We start from the raw sequence: 20317 nt of genomic DNA on the forward strand, positions 1-20317 counted from the left end.
CGATGTCTTTTCCATTTATTTTTCTCATTATCCTCGTCGTTAAAATTTAAGAATCGCAGGATTCGCAAGAATTTGTCTCGTGACATAACGTTTCTTATAAATTGAAAGCTGTACATGGGATCGGTATTCCAATACATAGAGATCGTAGGTAAATGGACTATACACGTGTAAATAATAATAGGGATGGCGGAATACATATCAGTAACGGTAATATTATAAGGAACCCTGGAGAAACCGTATTTCTCGAACGAAGCGAAGGAAATATCCCGCGTATTCGTTTATTAGTGAACGATATTGCGTCGACATATGTGTCTCTTTCGTGTTCCAAAGCGATTAACAACATTTGAACCTGAGATATTTTGTTCAAAGCATCGCATGAATAATATACCGTGAGGTATTTCGTATAAAGCGTTATACGAAACGACATTGCGTTGTAAAATATTTCCTTCTCAAATACGAGAGGATTAAAAGGATAAACATAACAAATGGAATATTGAAACGACGAACAGAATAACAGAGACTGTTTACTTGGAGGTATAAAGTCTGATGAATTTGTTTTGTCCTTGTTTATCTTATCGATTTGAATTAAACGTAATTACCTTTACGTAATTATTATGAATACCTTGTACAGAAACCACTGTACGTTTCAAAAGTCTAAGAAATGAATTTTCGTTTGCAAATTTCACCTATAAATTAGTATACACAAGCAACTTGTACATGCAGATAGAGAAATTCCACTTATTTCCTTGCATTTTGTTTTAAGGATGAAAGGATAAAATGGCTGAACGTAATAATCCTTCTTTCATACCAATTTAATGTAAGAATCGTATCGTTGAATAAACACAAATACCTACAAATCGAAAAATTCTGTTTAAATGAATATGTATGTATACATGCATTTACAATCAAGTTCCATGAATTCGTATCCATGAATTGAAATTATTTTCATATATTCGAGAACAAAAGGACACGTATTTATACGTAACTATCGATACTATCGATTTATACGTAACTATATATAAGGAAAAAGTATGCTTGTTTCTTTCGTGAAATGCAGATATACACAATTACGTATAATTTCATGGTAAATAAATGTTTAAATAAATATTGCAGAGAGTAATTAGTCGATATACCAATAAGTATTTAAGTATTTATAAATATCGTGTACCAATAAGTATTTATATTTTATTTATTTCATATTTTTAATTTTCTCTTTACGTCGAAAGTTCTCTTCTCCTATCTCAATTATCCCAGAACTTTTCAGGTTTTTCGGCGAAAAACTTTATTGTATAATTTCTTGTGTCGACCAAAGAGTTACGGTCTTTATCATTAAGGGAATTTTGTAATGACCTGAATAGGGGAAAATTTGAGGGTCCAACGTCTGTTGAACACGGTGGGCGTGCTTCAACATCTTTTGTCGAGTAATCAAAGACGCGCAAAGCCACGCATTGTTCTGACGAAACTGAAACTTCTGGACGTTTTTGTTCAATTGCTGTCTCTAATTCGTCTCATTGTGAGCAATATCCTTCCGAATTTATCGTCTGGTCGTTTGTCGTCATAAACAGCGGATATATTGTTTCCTACTTGTGTAGCATTTTTGCCTTTTCGGTAAAAGAAAAGCATCAAATGCCTATAATGCACTTTGTTTCCTTCCATATTTAGATTTGAAACTAACAAAAATTAATGTATTCTAAGCAAGACTTTTTCTAAAGATGCATCAAATATCACCTTTTACGATATGTACACAATTCATTTGTTTTCAATCATTCTGATATATTCAGACCTGTTTTAATGCCACCTACTGAACATCGGCACGAAATTTCCCAACAACCCAATGTATCACGTAATATATAATTTAAATATCTTTATAAAACAATCTCGTAACTCCTGTATATATTGCGTATGATGGAGGCAGACATAGTTTTGCTTCTTTCTCCTTTTTATAATTTATCACGTGTCTGATAAAATCTCATACGAATAGTTCATAGAAATAACTCAAATCTAATTTCTATATCACAATATCGAATCTTGATTCTGTAAGTATGATAATATAACCATAGTGTTCAAAGAATAGGAAATCAAAATATATGACTATTTCAGCTTGTTGAAACAGTTTAATAATATGTAAAAATACAATTTTATAGTTTACATGTACATCTATGTTTATATGTATGTAAGTACATATATACCATTGATCGTTTTAGATAATAAATGCTGTAAACATACTGTAAAATAAAAATAGGGATAGATAGAAGCTTTTTAAGTTTATGTAATATGTAAATAGCAAATCTGAAAGATCCTAAGAAGTGTATCAGAAAAAGTATAGAATCCAAAAATGACCAAATATTATTTCATTTTATAAGAGTTTTATTTGAAGAAGCTATTACATCTTTATATACTGTAACATTAAATTTGAATACAAGTTTATCTTAGGATAAGTTAAGTTAGTAATTTTGTTATATACGTACATAAAATAATACAAAATATATAAAACTAAATTCTATTTGTTTGTTGCTCATATTCTGGAAATATATAAGTGGAGTATAAACATATAAACATATTGTGGAGTTCTCTGATTTTAATACCACCCAATATCGATAAATGTTATATATATATGCAGTATCGAGGGAAAACCCTAAGAAATTGAGATCTACTTGACCATGGATTGTTCACGTCTCTGAAACTTGTGCGTGCCGGGCATACCGGAGTCATGTTATAAGGGGAGGCCGTTAATTAATTGAGAAGCGAGTATTGTCAGGTTGCCAAGGAGTGTGGTCAGCGTGAAAAAGAGCGTTGGAACCGTTGTAACGAGAGTAGCGAATGACAAATGGTGACTACGTGTATATAGATTGGCCGTACATCATACTTGATTTTGTGTTGACGTGAACGATATTAAAACCTACTAGCACTATACTCTCCCTCATTACATTACACGATATATATGTGTGTGTGTGTGTACACACACATACATCATATATCGTGTAATGTAAAACTTATATACTCCTTTTTGTGAAATTTTTGTATCTTTAAATTTCTTATATAAATGAATATAAGCGTCTACAGTGTAGTTATCCAATTCCCATTGCTTAGCACACAATTTGTAATTTTGTTCTGATTGCCCTAAAGCAGTATCCATCCATAAGCATGTATTGATTTCTAGGGCTTGCCCTTCGTGCGCATGTGATATTTCAGGCAAATACACGTGCTTATCTTCATGATCGAATATTATTATTTATTATATATTATTTGCAGAAAGAGAGGAATGTGTTTTTCGATCAAATATGGGAGCATATACATCAGAAAATTTAGTCCAACGTAAAACCAGAGAAAATTAATACCGCTGCAAAACCAATACACGTAATCCTCTCAGATATTAAACCGCCAATGTAATTTATTTTTGCTCCTCGCTACTTTTAATTTAGTTTTTATCTTTCCGCTAAATTTCATAAGATTTTTCATAAATTTTCATAAATTTTCACAAGTCTAATTTCCATATGTGCATAGTATTATAATATTTATACGTATCTAATATTTGCGTATTATTTTTCTATATTATATTATATTATATTATATTAATAAATATTTTTACGTTATCCCTTTTATACGTATACACCTGCTAAATACTATAAAAAATACTACACTTTGAATGTTTCAAATATTTGTATATCGTCTCTTCAATTTTTACGTCTTTAAAATTGAACATTATTGATTATGACATTATTTCCTATTATATCCTATTATGGAAATTGTTAATTTTAGAGTCATCATTCTTATGGATCTGAATACATTTCTATGTGTACATTATTTTCGTTATAGTCTCCCTATTATCGTATTACAATAGACAGATCCATTGGTTATAAGTTAGACATATACGTACATTTTGCCTGTTTATTCTCTCCAATTTCAAATCTTAGTGCACAAATTGCAGATTTTTCGTATCTGTAGTCAATGATTGACCGGATTTGAAAGTAGTATATAAAAACTGACTGTTGCAGTTTTTCAGCAATGTCATATGATTCTTACAATATGACGACCAGATGCGTAAGTAGATGTGTAGAAAAAAAGATGAAAATAGTATAATAAATAGGAACAAGTTATATATAGATATATAGATAATATATACACTATATATATATTGCTCTCAACTGTTACAAAGACTTCGCGATATCAATGCTAGTAATATTTACTTATATTTTTATAATTATCGATAAATGTACTACAGAAATTTCGAACCACGCGAATAAGTGAACGCAAAAGAAAAGAAAAAAGAAGAAAAAAAGAAAAAAAGAAATTTTTTCAGGAAGTACCGAACCCTCTGATAATTCCTGTAAAATTCTACCGTAATTCAACCCTCACTGTGTTGCTTCCTACGCGCGGATAGAAGCTGGAGGGTGCGCAAACGCGGTATGGATGACGAAAGGGGGAAGTTATCGATCGTCCGCCGCAAACACGGTCGAGGAGGCACGCTTCAAAAGAAACGTCCAAGCTACTGATGTTTAGAATAGTTGCGAAAGAACGTTTATGCAATACCTTAAGGACTATGACGACATCCTTTCGCTTTACCGACCATAACAGAGCCGATCCTCGTTGTCGTTGCCGATTATACATTCCGTGAATCGACGAGCTGGCCATCGTTGTAATTTTGTTCTGATTGCCCTAAAGCAGTATCCATCCATAAGCACGTATTGATTTCTAGGGCTTGCCCTTCGTGCGCATGTGATATTTCAGGCAAATACACGTGCTTATCTTCATGATCGCGTTATTAGTGAGGAGTCGTATTATAATTTACCAGCCATGCATTATACATATTCCTTAATTTTGAAAAAAGTTTAAAGACTTCAAGAAGTCTACACGTTTATATCTCGATCGCTACAGCAAATATTTTTCTGTTATCGGTTCATTATCATTTACGCTTTCTAAGAAAATATATTTTCTTAGAAATGTTGTTTAACTTGCGTCATGCGTCCTTCATTCGCACGATCCATTAGGAGCGTTTCAATAAGGATTATTCCTAAATTCCAAACATTCCCTCTTCCTCTAGAATGTGCGCTCTTTTTGCGTGGAACACGCTATCTCTCGTGTGTATCACGATATCATGCGCATCTTCCGCATTTGCCTGAGCGAACTCTCACAATTGATGGATCTGTTTTACGAACGTCAATCTGCCACACTGGGTGAAACTAAAACCTCATAATTCTAACAGGTCAGATTATTGTTAACCTTTCACCTTACCGGTCTTCGTAAATTTATTTTGCAACTTTACTCTCTCTCTGCTGTTATATTTTACTATTTTACTGAACAGCAAAAAACTCTGACTACGTAATAAAAAACTGAAAAAGGTAATACAAATACTAGGATTATAATATCAATATGAAATATATTTCTCTACTGCTTTTTAAAACATCAATCTGATCTATAATATATGCAGACCTCATAACGTAAACTTTCCTTAATATCGTATTATACCTAATGTACCTGTTGTGTCATTTCAAATTTCTACAGTAGCGATTTGTAATTTCATCTATTTATGTTTGAAAAACAATAACTTTACAAGTTGAGAGAACAATGTATCCGTAATTGTAACGAAGAGCGTTCAAAGTAATGTGCGAAATAATTTCATCATGAAATCAAAGGAAAGTTCTTTGTGCAGCTCAACTCTGTGTTATTTAATTAAATTAAAATAACATACATCGTGGAATAATATCTATAAAAGCTGTAGTATACTTGCTAATATCTTCAAAACAGCATTCAATCAGCTGTTCCTGTTTCATTTCATATATTTAAGTAAATCTGTATTTCAATTAACACGATAAAAGAACCAAATAGTAAAAAAAAAAAAAAAAAAAGAAAATATTATACCTCGTATCTTTTATACTATTTTTGCATACGTTGCTAAAGGTGTATTCTTTACATTTTTATATGTTTAGCTTTTTCATAAACACAAATGGAAACAGCGTTTATCCGTCGCATCTGTGCGAAGTGAAATATAAATTCGCCGAAAGCGACGTTTTCCGACGAATCGTCCGCTGTATCGATCCGCAGTGAGAGAGTGTAAATTTGACTTTACTTAGAACTCGCAACTACGAAGGAACAGTAAGTAATTCCAACATAGAAATTCTCCACGAATTCCAATCTCAAACCTTAAGATCCTTAATAAATGCACCTTTGTACGTAAACCCTCCAATTAGTCAACTACTCGAGTTGTTGGAACAGATCCGCAGGCTAAAAAGACATTATATCTTATATCTAAGCACTAGATTCAAATAGAATCAAATATATTATAAATACTTCTTAATCATGTTATAGTACCACGTCAGATAAATTTATTTAAAATTCTCTAACGAGAATTGATTGTAAAATAAACGCAAATTAAAAAAAAAAAACATATAACTTGACCAAACTACTGACCGCGTTTGACTGACCGCGTCTATACAAAGCATCTGTCGATAACTGCTGCTTAAAACAACTGCAAAACGATTGACAAAGGAAACTAATGTATAAGCATCTTTTGTGTGCTTTATTGATATCGTTCAACGTTCAATATTTTTCATCATATAATTGCAATCCTCTAAAGTTACCTCGAGAATATCGGTATTAAATAACTATTTAATTATTTGGTTATAACTAAAAGTTCCTAACATAATTACAATGTTTCATCTACTTTGTTACAAATGCGTAGCTGATAAAGTTACCTTATTGCAATTACGACGCAATAACTGCAAAATAAAGACTGTACGTATACTTATATTATAAAAATCGTGCAAATAGAATAACAACGGATTGGTGTCCATTTTTTTTTTTTTTTTTTCTTTTTCGATTACCGATAACTGATAAATTAACGTATTACGAACGTTTTACAGATTAAAACCACTAACAAGCTTTAGGATTTTTATCTGATTTTAGTAAGCACGGTTACCTTCGAATAACAGTAATCCTGTTTTCAACTGTGCATTTTTACACCCGGATGAATATATACTGGAGCAATCGCTTGATGTAAGTTTACCGTTTGACAAGGCACATCCTTGATAAGATCCGACTTACTACCAGTATTATATTCCACTAATTATGGATTAACGAGGCAGCCATTCTACATGGCAGTATAAGCAGGAAATGTAGAGTAGGATTCGTTTATACGATACTAGGTTAAAATTGACTTGAACTTCCCTTGAAAGCTTAAAATGGAGTTAAAATCTTTGCCAAATATGTCTTGAACTTGTATGATTCTGAATTATTTATTAATTCGGTTTGGTTTCTAAAGTGGGAGTGAACGATCGATAAAAGGTTCTACATCCTGAAATAAGTCAAGAATTTATAGAATGTGTTTTCACACGGCGCTTAAGTGAATACAGGCAAAAATGAATCAATAAGAGAAGTTATTCTGCATTTCAAACTAAATCGAAAATGTAGAATAAAATTTCATAGTACCGTTTCTGGGAAAATAAGATTTGAAAATTTATCGAGTAGACGTGCAGCAAGTCTATTCTTAATTCAACGCATTAAACTCTATTTTCTTAAAGACGAAGCTTTACATAGAAGAAACTTGTTTTACATCTTTATTTTCGCAAGCATTACCCAAATTCACATACATTAAACGAATTCGATTCTCTTGAAAAATCAGATAAATGGAAGAATGTTATTCTTTACTGCATACTTTTTACTTATTTTTGGAGATGGAATACCTCGTATTCCACATCTATCCTTCAAATTTTATTTTCCGTATAATATCTCGTATAATTTCTCGTACTAAGATGCAAGCAAGATGCTAGCAAGCCGCCCTTGAGAGAAGGTTGCTAGCGGGAAGCGTCGTTCCGAGAAAAGTACATTTCCCGTACCTCCTCTTAGATGGATGGTAGATTTAAGGACTTATTAAAAATAAAGACTATTTGTCCGTTTGAAGGATTTTAATTAACGATATTCTAAGAATTATAGCAGGTGTTCGGTCTAGCTGAACATGTCTCGTGGAAATGCATCGCCATCTGGTAATTATCTTGCCCGAAGAATAGGGTCTGTGTGTGGCGAGCCTCGGGGTAGATATCCATTACAACGTTCACTGTCAAGTATCGCTACGACTATTTCTTTTTAAAGGGAGCTATACAATTATTCTGTACCTTTGTTAAGTAAAACGTTTATTCCGTGGTCGTGGCTGCATCTGACAACCAGTTATCGCCTCGAATCCAAACTCGTTATCGCAAATCTCAGACAATTATAATCGATTTAATTCACAAAGGTTTATAATAATCGGTTTAATTTATAAAGACAGTATTGGGATATTTTTCAACGAATTCCAAGGGGGGAGGCCCGGTGTCCTTTCATCTCCGACATATTTATATATATTGAGGTTTTCACGTACGAAAAGTTAAATTTATATATATATATATATATATATATATATTCTATACAATATTCTATAGAGTAACATTAGAAAGCGTTTTGCAATAATATCTTCAATCGTAGTAGTGTACATATTCTTCCACTTAATTTCAATTTCGATTATGCTTTGTGAAAAGGCAATAGTTCCTACGCTCGATAAGAACATAAAATTACAAATTTCACGTTTTCAACATTAACTGATAATTTAACGGGTAAAAACAATTTTAACGAGCGTTCGATCTAATCTTCAAATCACGTGTTTTTCTATAAATGCATCGAACCACTTCGAAACAATGATGGAAAGATTTTACGATAAAATACAAATATACATAAATATCTTAATAATTACCGTTAATAATTACCTAAATCGTCTAACAATATAATCACGCGCTATCCATTGCAACACGAACCAAATACGCTTAACTTTCAGATTGTAGAAGTTTGATAAAACGTTTTTTCATATATATATATATATATATATATTTCGTTGCATAATTTCGATACGAGATTAAATATTTCTTGTTTGAAGTAAAAATAGCAAATAAAAAGATTAATTACTCCAAGTAACTTTATTTGAAAATAACGCTTGAAAACGAATTATTATTGCTAGAATTGCATTTAATATCGTGCAAATATACATACAATTTTGCCATTACTAGCTTTATTACACATTCTGCAGTAGGTATTCTCAGAAGTAGGTATTTAAACTAAATACTGCGAGATAGAATGCTTGTCTTGTGAACAATTTAAGTTTCCAAGTCTGTGCAAATTATTGCGAAGCTTATAAAATGAGGTATGTGAGATATTCATAAGCTTATTCCACGGAATTTAATACACGGTTATACTGTAAATTTAATGCTTGAAAAGAGGAAGGTTTTTCTTCGAGTCGGGTTGTATACTACCGCATAAAAATTTAATCCTTTACACCACGTTAACGTTTAGATACATTATTTCATTATATATTTCGTCATATACTTTGCAATATATATCGCAAGATATATTTTATTCGCAACATTATTGCAATGATTTTATTCTTTATAACCAATATTGCAATATTCTATTTAGAAGTATTAGGACATTCGTGTGAAATTTGACGATTAACATGCAAAATATAAAAGTCAGAGTATCAACAGAAATCCACTTATATTTTCTCACGTGATCTGTAATTAGAGGTAACTTCAAAATCGTAATTTTATTTTTATACTTCCATGTATAATTCGTTAATTATTATAATAATCTTATAATATAGAATCACTTATTAATCAATCAATAACCGCTGTATACATATCTTGTAGTTTTATCTTTGTATCATCATTTCGTAATATGTTGGATGTAATTTACGATAATGTTATTGTATCTTTATGTTAAATAATGTATTCTACTTATTAACTTGCAGTATGATGTGATTATGTATTATAATTTAGTCGTTGGAACCGTGTCATTTGCTATTGCCAATAATTAAATTCTGGACGTTTGTGCATATTAAATTTACAGAAAACGTATGATATATATACGCATATAAAATATGCGCAGTACGTCAGCAGTACGTCAGTACATCATACAAGCTAATATGTCGAACATTATTATACATATAATATTTAACGATCAATATTTAACAGCACTTCTATAATTATTCTGATATGCGCAGTTTGCGCGATAAATTATCAGGTTTTTGCCCAAATTTGTAAATGTTAACTGATGAAGTTTATGCAGAACAAGGACGTAAAGTTGGATATTCACTATTATACGCGTATAAGATGACAGTTGGATACTGTTGAAAATATTGATGATAGAAAAAAATGTTAAGAAAATCAAAAATATTGCACGGGGAAGAAAATTTAGTGTAATTGAATTTTTTGCACGAGGGCATTTCAAGTTCGCTAAACATAATGATGAATTCAACGACTATACTCATTCAAGGTCATTCAAAATCAATCTAAGTCACAGAAAATTTGGTGGTGTTCGTGGTCGATTTTACGAAGCCCACAAGAATTCTCTGTTGCTCGGTACATATTTCCTTGTTCCTTTGATTTTGTTGGTTATGGTACACGGTCGCTATCCACGAGGTTCCGCGAAAGGAAATCTACGTGGGCCATACGTTTACCTTCTCGGTACATTATGTCAAAAGTAAAATTTTGTAAATAAGCCCACCACCTGTAAACCCCGTCATTCACTTTATTACTGGTTTCCTTCAACGAATTACAATCAATAACAACAAGAAATTCCCGTCCATGTAGATAGTGACGAAAATGTTTAACGGCGTTTACAACTGCCAACGTCTCTAGTTCATACGAATGATACGTAGAATCCACGGGACTAGTTTTCTTACTATACTATACTATTCTATTAGCCGGTTTTTACCGTCGACCTTATTGGTCAAAATAGCCCCGTATCCACGCGATCTAACGTTAGGATGTAATTCTATCGGATAATTAATTAGGGTCGAACATCATTTACGCCAGTTCATCAGTCAGGACGGAAATTACCTTTTGGCTTATATTTTCATGTTTATCTGTCCAATTTAAGGTAAGTAACAAGATACGAGTAGGCGAGGTCGCCCAAGACCTAGGGAACAGCCAAACGACGTCGTTACGTACTCGTATTGCCCGTTGGGGGTGAAAACTGCTGTATATTCTGTAGAATTAGGATGAATGGGAATTTCATGGAACCCGCTGGCCATGTTCGGGCTAATAAGAGGTAGAAGATATCGATCCGTGACAGTATTTTTATTTAGTTCCCGAAAATCTACGCACAATCTGTCCGAGCCGTCCTTTTTCTTTACGAGTTTTCTTTACATAACCGTGAATTACTAGGGCTTATAATTTTTACTCTAATTAATTCGCTTATTCTATCACGCATTATTCTTCGCTCTTTCTCGCTCAATCTATAAGGGCTTCTTCCTTGCGCGGCAACGTTTGGATCAATAAACCGTATTTCTAGCTGGCTCGTATTTACACGAGTGCGTGGGAAGCCCGTAACGAATGAACTTTTGAACTTTTCGAGAACAAAGATCAAACGACTTTAACCATGATCAAGTACCTCGGTATCAACTTCATAAACATCGATCTTCTTCTCAGCGGTTTTGTCACAGACATTAACAACTTTTGTTTTACAAAGAGCAAGACATTTTCTGTAATATTCACGTTAAAAGCTTGTCTTAAAATTTCACGATCAATCATGATATCATATTCCAAGTAAGTAACTATCAGCAAGGACATGAAAAATGATCTCCCATGTAAAACCATTAATACATACTGTGAACAAAATTTGTGATGTACATTTAATACAAGTGTTTTCTATCTATCCCTCGCAGTATTACTAAATCACTCATTCATTTGCCGGAAAATTTTGGGGCTACGGATTCTTCAATTAGTGAGCATTCAGCTCCCGAAACGAAGTTAAATTGGAATGATGATTTAATGTACCAATTGGATCTTCCTCTACGCGGGAGTCTACTCGACGTTCGTTATTACAATCGTAGTTTTTCCTCCACAATAACGGACAATTAGGCGCGACATATCCCTTCTAGCGGCACTTGAAGCAAGATGCCGTCGATGATGTGGCTGATCGGTTTTCATCAGAGTTTCGTATATTCTTCACCTGCTCCAATTTTATCCTCTTGCGACAACCCGACATTCGATGTCCGTAGTGGCCACAGTGATGGCACTTTATCCGGGGCTTTCTGACGAAGCCGTCGACTTCTCCTCGTCGCAGAGAAATCACATTTCACTCTGAAATTGATCTTCCGTCTCTATGTCATTCGTGAGTGCTAGTCGTTCGGAGAGTCGATCTTGTAGACCGAGGCAAAGAGCGGCGGCATTAATTATTTCGGCCGTCAATAAATTTTGCCATCTCGTCTTCAGAAGAGAACGGAGACGATTACCGTAAGCTCCTGAGGATTCGCTCTTCGACAGTCCTTCCTTGTATATCTCCATTAGCGCCGAGGTCGCCGTCTCTTGGCCACCAAAACGCGTGATGAAAAGTTCATTAATTACCGGCTAGGTAATTTCTTCATCGTTCAGTACTTGCGTAATCCAATGCGCTGCAGAACCCTCTAAAGCACGATTCAAGGCAGAAAATAACTCGCTGCCTCGTAAAGGATTTTCTTTCATCATTAGGTTAACGATTATGCACCATGCAGCCGGGTCGGCGCTCACGATACCGGGGTTAAAACGTGGTAGCGTTAAATTTCCAAGTCCGCCGCTCGATCTTTGCTCTCGCGGCTGAGTCAACTCGCGCACAATAGGTCACGAGCTGTTGCATCGTTACAATCGGCACTGATCCCACTTCTGTGATGTCGGGTTATCATTAAGATTAAAGTTAGGGGCATATAACGAATCTTCAGAGGAATTATTCATCGTTGTCACACAATCGAGGTAACGTTTATTAACACAAGTATGGATGTGACAATAACTATATAATAAGTATGGATGTTCGATAACGAATCCGCTGTCGACGGGATAACAGATGTACTTTGCTTAATTTTTTTCATTTTCAATAACTATCATCGTCGATGGAAATTCTTTTTGACTAAGAATAATCACTAGCGTTATCGGCGATAAAAACATTTTTGGATTATTTCTGACCAAATGGTTGGCAAAGCTGATATACATCTAAGAACAATTTATTTGTTATATATATGCAAAATGGAGAGGATAGTCGTAGTACAATCGGAAACAAGCTGATTCTACATGAAAAAATAAGTCGAAACTGTACAATAAAATTTGTTCATATGACGCTTCGTTTCTGAGAAAATCAAATTTGAAAATTTGTCAAGCATACTTTAATTTTCCTATGTTTTTCCTATATTTTTTTACTTATTTTCAAATGAAATTTAAATCCCTGTCGATTATTTACCCTTATCCGGAATTAAGCAAATTTAGGTATATTTGTCAAATCTTCAAAGTCGATTTTCTTGAAAGCGAAGCCGCAGACGAACGAATACCATAGGAAATTGCTTTCATATTTTTCACGTGGAATCACCCCTGCCCGGTCGTACTGCGACTACCGCTCCATCTCGTGTAATAAAATTTTTCGATATGAAATAGCATTTATATTAACTTTTATTCTTACAGTAGATTTCAATTCAATATCTATAATTCGAGAGGGTAACATTTTTGTCCAAATATTGGCTTCGTAAAGACGTCAAAATCCGTAAACGTCAAGCTTTGACAAATAATTTGAAACTTGGTAAACTAGATTGAAGATCTTTCAATTCGTTACGTTTCTATGTTCTCGTGATCCCACGAAAAACAGTTTACAAGCTTCAACGTTCCGTCTCTCATGTTACAACCCCTGGTTAACTCCCCAATCTAATTTTTCTGCGCTGATTTGATTCGCTTGCCGAGCGGATTTCAAATTGTATCTACCGATCGATTTGTTGACCAGGCACGTTTCACTTTCGCGACACGACGACTGCGTTTATTCGCAGCAAACGTATTACGTTACATGGAATGTAAAAGCTCCAACACGATACGAGAACAAAGAGGGGCTCTAGTCCCGTTGAAAATGTTTCCGCGGTCGAGGCATACGAGCCGACTCTCCACCTCACTCGCTTTTTCCCTGCCTCGTCCATGATAAAACCAATAGATCGCCTTGGTCGAACAGGAAAAAATTTGATCTCATCTTGTTAATATGAACGTTCCTCCTCCTTAAGCACCAAATGCCGAAGATTTTATGGAAATGGCACGGCTGTTATATTCCTTCGAGGGGGAGCAATGATCGCATAGGCACTATCGGTTTCCATTATACGTCTCGATTCCATATTGTCGATCGCCTATTTGAGGGGGTTGAACGATAGGCGGAAGTATCAGAGGTCGAGGGTTGAAGCTTAGGGAAACGGAGATTGTAACTACAGGTCGGTTAGAGGTATTGCATCGTAATGTTCCGTTGCAGTGTACCGTTGCTCGTAAGTATAGTTCATAAACGTTGGTAATCTGTGACGATATCATTGATAGCTGATAATGTATCTAGGCAATTGAAACGATTTGCGACAACATTATTTAGATTTATTTGAAGTGTAGAAATTAATGGTAAATATGATTATAATTAGAAGTCTAGTATAGTAATTAAAAAAACTATTGGCACATACTGTTATTCTCCAATGAAGCAGTCTTCCGTCAGATTTTGTTCGTCAAACTTTTGTAACCATATTAAAGTACTACTGATATGAAAATGATATTGATAATGAAATGTAGTATATTTTGACCTAATTAATTAGCATGTAAATGCTGTAATAAATAGAATGGTATGCCGATAGTTTCTGTAGCCACGTGTGCCTTTTTATGCAATCACCAAACTATAATAATAAATTATCTATTAAAAAACAGCAACATTATATTTTCCCATCTAGCGTGTACAATTTGCTATTTAAATATCGCTGATTTTAATATCGGAAGTCAAATTACAACTTACAAAGAGATCTGCAAGATTTCTCTTTATCTAATTTATAATCAAAAGATTAAAAAGTTAAAAAATTTGTAGCTGAAGACTTCGTCAATAGTTTTGTAATATTTTACGATTACAAACACCAGTTTTATTGTTGCGTATTAGCTTCGAAAAATTAATTCAATCCGACCATAATATATTATTATATGAAACTAAAGTAATTACAAATGTAGTTATAATAATTTATTCTTAATTTTGTAAAATATACATCAAAAATAAACAAGTGTCTTAATACTTTTTAAGAGTAATGCACACTTTGGTCGATTTGTATGAACAAGACACGAATGCTACTAAAACACATGGTAGAACAAATAAACATCCAGGACCACTTTATTCTCTGTTACAGTCATCCCTGAATATCATAACAGCCTGTTATGCCCGGAGCTATCAAATATTATGGAAGAGTCTTGTTACCGAAAGAATCCATTGTTTTTAGCTCACTCGGTGATAAAGCTATATATACAGTAGATATGATGGAAACGGATTGAATAAATTGATAGATAGAATATTGCGATTAACCGAGGCAATAATATTTAATGTTATTTAACACCTAGATCAATCACGTATTCAATTCAATCAGTACGACACTGATATAGTTTTAAATGAATAATTATTCCACAACAGGATTATGAAAGATGATTAATTCATACGTTTTAGTAACATTCGTGCATTGTCAAGACAAATCAATTAACATATCCAAATACATAGGAGCGAAATCCTACGTAAACATTACAATTTGGTTTAGACACATGTTTAATTTCAGAATATTATAATTTTAATTGATGTTCTACACTTTATACGACGTATGTTATTAATAATAACATGCACAGATTTTGTTATATAGTATACTTTAATGTCACGATCGTTTATCATATATATGTGAATTTTTAACAAATTAAAAACGGATAAAACGTAGAATATAGATAAATAAATATGACGGATGTAAGTGCAATGAAACAAATCAGCCTATTTCTACAACAAACTGAAATTTAACTTTCAGAAAGACTTTTAACAAACTAGGATTTAACCTAGCCGTTTAGAATGTTGTTCATCCTTATAAAAAGTAACCAATTTTTGTTCTCTTTCCATCAATCACGTACGTATTACGCGCAAATTCTGTCAAACATTTTTAAATACAAAGTGTAAGAATTGTCGATATTTCCAGGGAAATTCAAATTACTTTTCACTGAAATTTCATTGAAGCTTTGGAACGAAATATTTAATTTTTTGTTTCGACATAAATTGATTTATTTTTAGACATTTACAATTTCTATTTATTTGACAATCATCAAATAACGTGTCACACAAACTGTTGTCGTTTAATATTTTGCGACAGTGCTTAAAGAATTCATAGCTAGAAGATAATGTACGCATTATAGGACTGTGTAAAATAGTACGTAGCAATTGAAATGCTGCACAAAGGAAATTATTTGATCGTTGACCCAATAGAAGTGAAATAGAAATAATTATGTCGTGTCTTATTATCGAGAAATAACCCTTTATCCTTGTTGAAAAATGTATAATAAAATTGGCCAAAATGTACGCCATGCTGTTGTGAGAAATTTATACGTTTCTAACGGATATTGCCGTTTTAAAATTTCATTAGTTACCGCTAAGGACATTTCAATAAATCTTCCGACGAGAAGAGTAAACAGATAAACAAATTTAAAACCAGAATAATTATTTGCAGAAAGAGAGGAATGTGTTTTTCGATCAAATATGGGAGCATATACATCAGAAAATTTAGTCCAACGTAAAACCAGAGAAAATTAATACCGCTGCAAAACCAATACACGTAATCCTCTCAGATATTAAATCGCCAATGTAATTTATTTTTGCTCCTCGCTACTTTTAATTTAGTTTTTATCTTTCCGCTAAATTTCATAAGATTTTTCATAAATTTTCATAAATTTTCACAAGTCTAATTTCCATATGTGCATAGTATTATAATATTTATACGTATCTAATATTTGCGTATTATTTTTCTATATTATATTATATTATATTATATTAATAAATATTTTTACGTTATCCCTTTTATACGTATACACCTGCTAAATACTATAAAAAATACTACACTTTGAATGTTTCAAATATTTGTATATCGTCTCTTCAATTTTTACGTCTTTAAAATTGAACATTATTGATTATGACATTATTTCCTATTATATCCTATTATGGAAATTGTTAATTTTAGAGTCATCATTCTTATGGATCTGAATACATTTCTATGTGTACATTATTTTCGTTATAGTCTCCCTATTATCGTATTACAATAGACAGATCCATTGGTTATAAGTTAGACATATACGTACATTTTGCCGGTTTATTCTTTCCAATTTCAAATCTTAGTGCACAAATTGCAGATTTTTCGTATCTGTAGTCAATGATTGACCGGATTTGAAAGTAGTATATAAAAACTGACTGTTGCAGTTTTTCAGCAATGTCATATGATTCTTACAATATGACGACCAGATGCGTAAGTAGATGTGTAGAAAAAAAGATGAAAATAGTATAATAAATAGGAACAAGTTATATATAGATATATAGATAATATATACACTATATATATATTGCTCTCAACTGTTACAAAGACTTCGCGATATCAATGCTAGTAATATTTACTTATATTTTTATAATTATCGATAAATGTACTACAGAAATTGCGAACCACGCGAATAAGTGAACGCAAAAAAAAAAAAGAAAAAAGAAGAAAAAAAGAAAAAAAGAAATTTTTTCAGGAAGTACCGAACCCTCTGATAATTCCTGTAAAATTCTATCGTAATTCAACACTCACTTGTAAAATTCTACCGTAATTCAACCCTCACTGTGTTGCTTCCTACGCGCGGATAGAAGCTGGAGGGTGCGCAAACGCGGTATGGATGACGGAAGGGGGAAGTTATCGATCGTCCGCCGCAAACACGGTCGAGGAGACACGCTTCAAAAGAAACGTCCAAGCTACTGATGTTTAGAATAGTTGCGAAAGAACGTTTATGCAATACCTTAAGGACTAGAGACGACATCCTTTCGCTTTACCGACCATAACAGAGCCGATCCTCGCTGTCGAAGATTATACATTCCGTGAATCGACGAGCTGGCCATCGTTGACGTAATTTAACACCGTATCAAAGACCTTAAAAGTATTATAGTTCCTGTCAAACGAGCATCTAGTATCGAGATAACGAACCATTATTTTCCTATAGTACGTCATCATACGCCGTTTTATAATAGGTTCGATGGCGCGATGTAACACGAGTTTGGTACCGTTTATCGTCTCACATGCGAAATGAATTTTACTTTCACTATGCATGACTTTCTGTATCAAGACTGATGAATTTTAACCTATTAACTAGGGTCATCCTTTGATCAAAAACTTCTATAACCGATCAAAGTCAACGACAAAACCAGCACAGCATAGACGCAATAACTTATATTATATTATTATATTATAATAATATAATAATTTTTGTAACCTCTATATAGATTTTCAGACTCGTTACAAATTTGAGCAGCGTAGTCACGATATTTGTGTTTTATTACAATATTGGCGAAACTTCAAAATGTTACGTATAGCAAATAGAATATATGTGAGTCGCAACATGTGGACCATTTTGTCGATTTACATCAACAATTCACGAATGTTACTAAAATATATAGATAAATGACAAATTAATAATCAAAGCCATATTTATTATCTTCTTGTGGAATCATTAGATTTTTTAAATTACGCATAACGGTTGTTACGTCGAATGAAACCCTCATCGACCGGATCATCTACCGCGGGCAGACTGGCAACCAGATGTTCGCACATTGTCACGGCGCCCCTTCAATGTCGTGTTTCTAACCGTCGCTAGCGGTCCGCCGGCGTCGTATATCAATACAATGTATCGACGAGTGTATGGTTGCCACCTGGCCGCGAGTTCCAGAGACTTTTATCTCTTGTGACGCTCATATTAGTGTATGACTAATCGTTGAATATAGACGATATTTTAACCTATTAACACAGCGATAAATTCATTAAACCGCTCCGGTTATCCTAATCGAAACACGAGGAACTACTACGTCGCGGTGTCGATTACACGAATCGTAGCGAGAATTTACCCCTCTCGCTGACGCGTTTTCCCCGCGACCGCGTCTCTCCGCAAACGGTCGTAACAACGTTCGACGAGATAAATACGTCACATAAATACGTGATAGATACGTTTGCATATGGCCTTATACATAAATATGCAAAACATGCATCATACAAAGAACGTGAAATAAAACAATACATTTTTATAGTCTGCTAATCATTCTAACAAACTTCTATCTTTATATATTTCATTTTATTTATTATTTATTTATTAATTTCGTTCTCCTATTTGCATTCTATAAAAAAGCACATTTGCATAAACGTCAGCAGTGTCATAACATGTACAACGTACATATCTATAAAAATGTTCTATGGTAAATGTCGGAAAACTTTCATGAGCCACTGTGTGTAAGTAGTACTTGACGTAACTGACAAGCAAAACATACATGGTGAACAAAGGAAAGAGAGAAAAAGAAAAAGAAAAGGAAAAAAAGAAAGAAAGAAAAGGAAAGAAAGAGAGAAAGAAAAAGAAAGAAAAAGAAAGAAAAAGAAAGAAAGAAAGAAAGAAATATTATAATGCAAACTGTAACAGCAGGTAGAACCGCAGAAAAATTCGACTCGATAACCGCAGGAATATCAATGAACCGGTCGCATTCTTCGATTACAAATAGTTGTTATTGTGACACACAGCAAGCAGAACGTAATTTGCGTTGCTCGTTCGCGATGTGACTGTTAAAACAAACGAGTAACCGGCCCGTGGCTGTTCACTTCGAGAACATCAGAGCTCGTAATGGATGACAGCTATTAGTGTCTGGTGCACGCCCGAAAATTGCTGGCGTTAACTTTATCATCGTGGTCAGTGAAACTGTTGATTATTGTCGGTTACGGTTTAGACAGTATTGGACCATGCTGCAACAAATCATTGGAACGCATCGATTGCCCGGCTAAGCTTCACGCGATTGCTTTTTTCACGCACCGAGTGTGCCGATGGATACGATTAAAAATCAAATTTCGAATAATTTCATACTGGCCAAGGCAGATAGAAAATTGTTAACCTGTTGATAACTAGGTCATTTCTTAACCAGAAACGTCTACAATTAATGAATTAAAAATTTACAAAAAGAATCAACCTCGGTTAAATTAATTATAGTATTTGCAAATATACGTATATAAGTATTGTATACGTATGTACATATGTATGTACGTATGTACATCATTCGACAAGTAACGTCGAATTTTTAAAATGTAAAAATTTAGTTACATTCATTGACGAGTATATACCACCATTTGTTTCGTTCCTGGAACATGTTCTACCACTGAGCTAATTTTTAAATCCCTCTTTTATAAATATAAATAATGGAAAATATTCCTCTTAACTGGAAATTTTTCCGTAAATGAAACCTGTTAACGTAGCGCTTGAAAATAATA

This window comes from Bombus pascuorum, unplaced genomic scaffold (genome assembly GCF_905332965.1).
Source record: "Bombus pascuorum unplaced genomic scaffold, iyBomPasc1.1, whole genome shotgun sequence".
Taxonomy (NCBI): domain Eukaryota; kingdom Metazoa; phylum Arthropoda; class Insecta; order Hymenoptera; family Apidae; genus Bombus; species Bombus pascuorum.